Raw genomic sequence first — 6,901 nt, 5'->3', positions numbered from 1 at the left:
ATGGCTGGGGCGCTGGTGCTCAAAGAGGCTGACTATGTCCACAGCAAGGACTTCCCGGGCTATCTCATGAGCACGAACTTCTGGGGCCCAGTTGCCAGCTGGGGTCTCCCCATTGCTGCCGCCAATGACATGAAGACGTCTCCAGAGATTATTAGTGGGCTGATGACCTTCGCCCTCCGTTGCTCTTCCTTGACATTCATGAGATTTGCCTACAAGGCTTCTGTTTGCATGCTGTGTCACAAACGAAGTCGCCCAGCTCATTCAGCGTGGACGGCTGATCAACTATGAGATGAGTAAGAAGGCGTCTGCAGAGCAAATCGAGGACCAGCTCTTGAAAGGGACAGTGCCGCAGCCACTGCTGCCAAGACACAGATCGCGTCAGCATGAATGGTCTTGCTGCAGGGGAAACACAGAATGCTATCCTTAATTACCATGCCAACCTTATAGAAAAGCCGAGAGCCCCTGAACCAACTCTCTGCTGGCTTATCAATGCTAAAATTTACTTGTCTTCATCAAGAGTAGTTCAAAATATGCCACTAATTTAAGAATTTTGAATGATGGTTTTATCTGTAGTAATGGGTATTTTATCTATTGGGATTTGTGTAATGAAAACCTAAGGAACAAAGTTTTATAACTGTAAACACTTACTCGATTTCTTGACTTTTTCTTTAATGGCTGTAGTATATTCCTCAGCTGGCCACATGTCTGAACATACTTTCCAGTGGTAACAAGTGTTTTCCATAGTGTGTAGATTCAGATCTGGAACTTAATGGCAATAAATGACTTAAATATTTGCTAAAAAAAAAAAAAAAAAAAAAAAAAACAATGATATACTATCCATTTCATTCTATCTCACTGTTTTTTCTGTCCTGGAAATGCTCTTTACTTTCTTCCGTTTATGCATTGTCTACGTGCTCCAGCACAAAGCTAAAGGTGTGTGGAGAGAGGAGTGACTGTTTCCTTCTTCAGGATTTAATGCAAAATTTCTGCTCTCTTACCATTCCATTGGATGCTAATTTTGGTGTGTTTTAATCCTTTAATTATACTCATATTTACAAATCCATCCCCCCAATTCCCTTACCCACCCATCCTCCCATGTTCCCCACCAGTCGCCCCAACCCACCCCTAACTCCTCCCCAGGGATAGTGAGGCCCTCCACAGGGGACCTTCAAAGACAGTCATATCATTTGGGGGAGGGGCTGGGCCCTCCTTGCTGTATCTGGGCTGCAATAGTATCCCTCCCTAGGGAATGGGCTCCCAAAGTAATTTTGGTGTTTTGGTACATGAAATTTTGTGACTCTGGAGGTCCTCTGTTCTTAATTTCCTTTGAGAGTCCATGGTGAATGGTTGTGGGACACGAACAAATGCTGACTCTTCACCAAAAATTATCTCCATTATGTATGTATTTAATTTTAGTCTTGTTTTCAACCCTCCCTACCACCTTGTTTTGGATGTTGAATGGGGTTTACATGACTGATAAATTCTACTTTTTAAGGAGGTGTGCTTTTCATTTTACAATAGGTTCTCATGGATAACACAAAAATATAGTCTGAAGAATTACATTACACAGCAGTAAGAGAATATGCTCCCCTGGGCTTAAGTACTGAGAGTGTTAATGCAGGATCTGTAGTGTCATATCAGGAGCTGTGGTGCTGATTAAAAAGGAACAGACACAAAAACACACTGAGATGGCTTGGAATAACGAGAGAATGAAGAGACTTCCTGAAGGGACAAGAGTTCCTGAGCACATTGGGAGCATGGTGAAGGGGGGAGGGAGGAGAACGGGAAGGGGACAATAGGAGGGGTGAGGCAAACATGAGTGATCGGGAAGACTGAATGGGAGGTGGATAGAAGAGAGCAAGAAAAGAGAACCCTTAATAGAGAGAGCCATTGCAGGCTAAAAGAGAAAACTGTCACTAGTCAAATGTCCAGAGATCCACAAGGATGTCCTCAACTAAGAATCTAAGCAATACTGGAGAGGCTGCCTTAAATGCCCTCTCCCTTTGAGAATGATGACTACCTGAAATGCCATCCTACAGCCTGCATCCAGTAGCTGACTGAAGCCAAAGCAGAGACCCACAGCTGAGCACTGAGCTGAACTCCTGGAATCCAGTTGCAGAGAGAGAGGAGTTTTGAGCAAAGGGGTCAAGACTGTGCTGGGGAAACCCACAGAAACAGCTGACCTGAGCAAGTGGGAGCTCATGGACCCCAGTATGACAGCAGGGGAACCAGCATAGGACCAAACCAGGCCCCCTGAATGTGGGTGTCAGTTATGAAGCCTGGACAGTCTATGTGGTCTCTGGCAGGGGAACCAGTATTTATCCCTAGGGCAAGAATGCATTTGGGGAGCCCATTCCCCATGGAGGGATATTCTCAGCCTAGATACATGGGGAGGGTCTACGGCCTGCCCCAAATGAACTGACAGACTTTGATGATGCTCCATGGGAGGTCTCACCCTCTTGGGGAGTGGATGGGGGTGAGATTGGGGATGGGGAGGCATAGGAGGATGGGAAGGAGAGAGAACTGGGATTGATACGTAAAATAAGATTGTTTCCAATTAAAATAAAAATGTACATATAAACAAAGAGAGTCTTCCTGTGACAGAAATGAAGAAGTCAGAGGATTAAGGAAATTACTTGTCACAAACAATAAGCTCAGATCCCCAGTGAGTCAACTAGAGCTTGCATAAATGTTTCTAAACTTCTCTTTCATTATCTCTGATGGCCATGGTTGATACTGCAATCCACCTCAAGAGTGAAGAGTTTTACTCAGCTTCTCCATCATTGAATTCTCATTCTGATACTAATCTCAGACATTCCCAACCTGACCTGTTTCTGTCGCTGTCTCTGGGACATTGCGCAGCCCAAGAGCAGTGAAGACTCCAGCATCTGTCTATACTCTTGATCCATCCACCTTCTCCATCACTTGAAGCCCTGTCCCTCCAATCCATCCATCCCTCTACTATCATTCTACTCTGGTCCTTATGTGGACACAAAGTGGAAAGGAAGAGGTCTTCTTGGGATTTTCATCTCAAAGTTATTTGATAAAAGCATCTTAGTCTAAGATTAGGTTATTTTTCACAGCTTTGTTTTGGCTTTGATGCACTCTGAAACCTGTAGACACATCGCCCAACGTTAAGATGAATAGAATTGAAACTAGCTGGGCTACTGGGACTCAATTGTTTTTCTTGATCCTAAACTTAAGGCACAGTCTACATGGCTCCTCAATAGAAACTCATGTGTTCTAGCTTTGTGACACTCCTTCATTTGTCTTATACCCTCAGAACTCTATTTAAACTAACATTATTGTTTTTAATTAGGCAGTACAGCTTAGGAAGGAAAACATCTTTATAATAATCCACAGGAAAATGCCAATAGAAGGGGATATTTATGTGAGAGAAACACAACACATCAGAGACAGTGGGATCTCCCACACCCAATCGCACCATGTCAGAAACCAGAGAAAGATGATAGCAGCAAACATTAAAGGCACAGCAGAAGGAAAAGATAATCCTGGAGTCTCTGGTCTAAGGGCTTCGAACCTCCCAAAGTCACCCATCAGAGATTAGTGTCCTGGTTGGCTGACACCTTGAACTTCAATTGCCACCAGCTGATCCTCTGACAGGGCTACCAGCCATGGCTCATTCATTCATTAGGATCACCATTACGTAAAGGCCTGTTTGTGCTTTACCATCTTATCACAGACGCTCCCAGACCTTACTGGGTTCTTTTCATACCTGTGGTTTCTCCTCCTTTACCCATAGTTTTGGCTGAGGGACGGCAGGGATTAGTCACCTTGACAATCTGGTGTACAAATATTGTGAGTTTAGGCTCCAGGGAAGCTCCTGTTTTCTTTCTCTGGTCAGGATGAACGTGTCTTGTCATTGTTGTGAGATTCACTGGGGGATCACATTCACTCTTGAAGTCACAGAAAATCTGAACGGGCTTGATGTGCCGGCTTCTCTGTAGTGAACAAAGGAGGTGGTGTATTAAATGGGCACCCGGTTTATACATTGGAAACGGGTGTTGGGATATCATAGTGGGCACTCCTTATAGACAACCACTTCTCTGAATGCAAATTCTGGGAGTGGGAACCATGGTTGTTCTGTCACCTGGCCCCACAGATCATGGGAATGAGTGAGAACAGAAATGCTAGCAGTCATCTGATAGTCACAGAGAGAGCTGCCTAAATGTTGCCATTCAATAATTTGAATGGACATTCAGAATTGCAGTTCCAGTAGGGTCTATCTATATCACATACCTGGGCTTCCATCTTTACAGAGACAGTAATCATGGGATCCTGTTGTCCCCTCACAAGAGAATGTCACTGGAATCCCCCAGGGACTAACAGAGATTGTCTCAGTCCTGAGGATGGGTTGGGGTGGGTCCCTAACCTGCCCTTTACTGAAGGACCTGCCAGGCATCACTAGGATCATATCATACTGGCTGTGCACCATAGATCCAGACCAGGAGTGGCTCCTTGTCAACAGTTAGAAAAGAGAAACCTGAAAGAGCTAAATATTCACTAACTCATCAATACAGGGGTGCTGGGGTGTAGACTAAGTCCTAGAAGAGAATCCCACTTTAAGAGTACTTTCTTGAACATTAATACAGTTTTCCATTTTGTATAGAGCCTCCTGAATCCCCCCAAGTTTTGTGATGCACTAGTTCTAAGCTGTGGGTTGATTTACAGTGCACAAAGTCCCTTCAGACCTTCGCATCTCACACAGGGATGGCTGTGAAGATAAAAGTCATGGCAACTCCTCCAAGGGACCACAATGCCTGGACAAATGGAGGGGCACACAGGATATCACTGATGGAAGATGATGTTATTTGTCATGTGACTGTCATTAAAGCAGCCCACACACGTAGACACCACGTTCACATTTCTTCAGAGTTCTCTGACTGGGGCAGCCTCCATATGCCCTATTTGCTTCCTCCAGAAATGAATGGCATTTCTCTTATACTAGCACAAGATACTTAAAATCAATGATGATTACGTGATAGGCATAAACAATACAATTATATCACCACAAGGAACACCAGAGGAAGAATTATATCACCACAAGGAACACTAGAGGAAGAAGAGAGGAAATACTACACATACCAGCATTACAAGTATTACAAGGCACCGAAGAGGGTTGTGAAATTTATCTTCTGTGAATGACACAGCTATTACAAGCATGAACTGTGTTGCTGTCACTTACTCTGACCCCGCATAAGACTGTCAACAGGCAGCCGTAGATGGAGGATCTCTTGGGACCCCAGCCGACCCTACTGAAGTATTGGCTACTGACAGATTTTGTGAAGTGCTTAATATTTTTTCTTCAGTAGCGTACCCATTGGTAAATGTGTTACACTTCCATTGCGCTGTTCTAAACCTTTCACCACACAGATGGCTCTGAGAGTCACAGAATGAAAAAAAAAAAAAAAAAGACAAGAATGTAGAAAATGATTCCTGGGGAATAATAGGGTTTGAGAGGACTCAGACAGAAACAAAAGAGGGTGGAGGGGAGAGGACTTAGCAAGTATTATATAAGAGCCTGAAATTACAAAAGAACAAATGGAGAGTGAGAGGCCGCAATGCCAGCTCAGAAGTAGACACAGAGGGAGGCCAGAGCTTCAGGCCATGAACAGTGCCAAGGAAGCCATGAACCTCGGATCAGGAGCAGTGTCAGAGGTAAGCCTGAACGTCAGGCCCAGAGCAGCAGTGTCACACTGAGACCAGAGCTTCTGGCTTCGAGCAGAGTCAGGGAGCCATGAGCCACCAACCTGGAAGCAGTGTCAGAGGGAGGCCCCAGCCTCAGATCCAGGAGTGAGGAGTGATCGCCAGGTGAAGCAACAGCAGCGGTTTCTGGCAGAAGCTTCCAGAAACTATCATAAATGTTCCTCTGAGAAAGAGCACCTGTGTCCCAGACCCATCCACTGCCGTTTCTCAGTTGGAGATACCCAACTACGACATCAACCAGTGGCCCCTCGGCCCCACCTACTCTCCAACAGGAGGAGCATCCACTGGAGCTGTAGCCTACCTGTGCCTCAAGGAGTAACCACCTGAGCATTCAGACAGTCCGAGACCTGAAAACTGAAAGAGAGACAAGAAAGAAAACACAAACTGAGGGAATGCTGGAAATAGAAAAGTTGAGTAAACAAACAGGAACTACAGATGCGAGCATAACCAACAGAATACAAGAGATGGAAGAGAGAATCTCAGGAGTTGAAGATACACTAGGAGAAATAGGCTCATCGACCAAAGAAAATCTTATTTGTCCAACAAATCTCTAACACAAAATATCCAGAAAATATGGGACATCATGAAAACACCAAACCTAAGAATAATAGGCATAGAAGAAGGTGAAGAAATACAGCTCAAAGGTACAGAAAACATATTCAACAAAATCATAGAAGAAAATGTTCCCAACCTAAAGAAAGACATGCCAATCAAAGTACAAGAAGCCTGCAGAACACCAAATAGAGTGGATCACAAAAAAGATCTTCTCACCACATAATAATCAAAACCCCAAACATACAGAATAAAGAAAAAATATTAAGAGCAGCAAAGGAAAAAGGCCAAGTAACATATAAAGGTAAACCTATTAGAATTACACCTGACTTTTCCATGGAAACTCTTGAAAGCCAGAAGGTCCTGGATATTTCATCCAAACACAAAAGAATATACCTTCGTCTCAGCGCCACACAGAACCTTCTCTAAAATTGACCACATACTGGGCACCATAGCAAACCTCAAAGGGTACAAAAAAATTAAGATAACCCCCTGTATCTTATCAGACCACCATGCTTTACAGTTAGAATTGAACAACAACACAAACAGCAGAAAACCTACAAACTCGTGGAAACTGAATAATGCCCAATTGCACCATCCCTGGGTCAAGGAAGCAACCTAG

At 44.1% G+C, this 6,901-nt stretch overlaps 1 pseudogene; it reads left to right on the top strand.

Moving 5' to 3' along the window:
• On the top strand, nt 1-6,046 carry LOC113839014 (annotated as a pseudogene).
• Nucleotides 6,047-6,901: the final 855 nt, after the last annotated feature.

Source organism: Cricetulus griseus, chromosome 9, assembly GCF_003668045.3.
Source record: "Cricetulus griseus strain 17A/GY chromosome 9, alternate assembly CriGri-PICRH-1.0, whole genome shotgun sequence".
Taxonomy (NCBI): Eukaryota; Metazoa; Chordata; class Mammalia; order Rodentia; family Cricetidae; genus Cricetulus; species Cricetulus griseus.
This window is presented reverse-complemented; position numbering and strand designations above follow the sequence as displayed.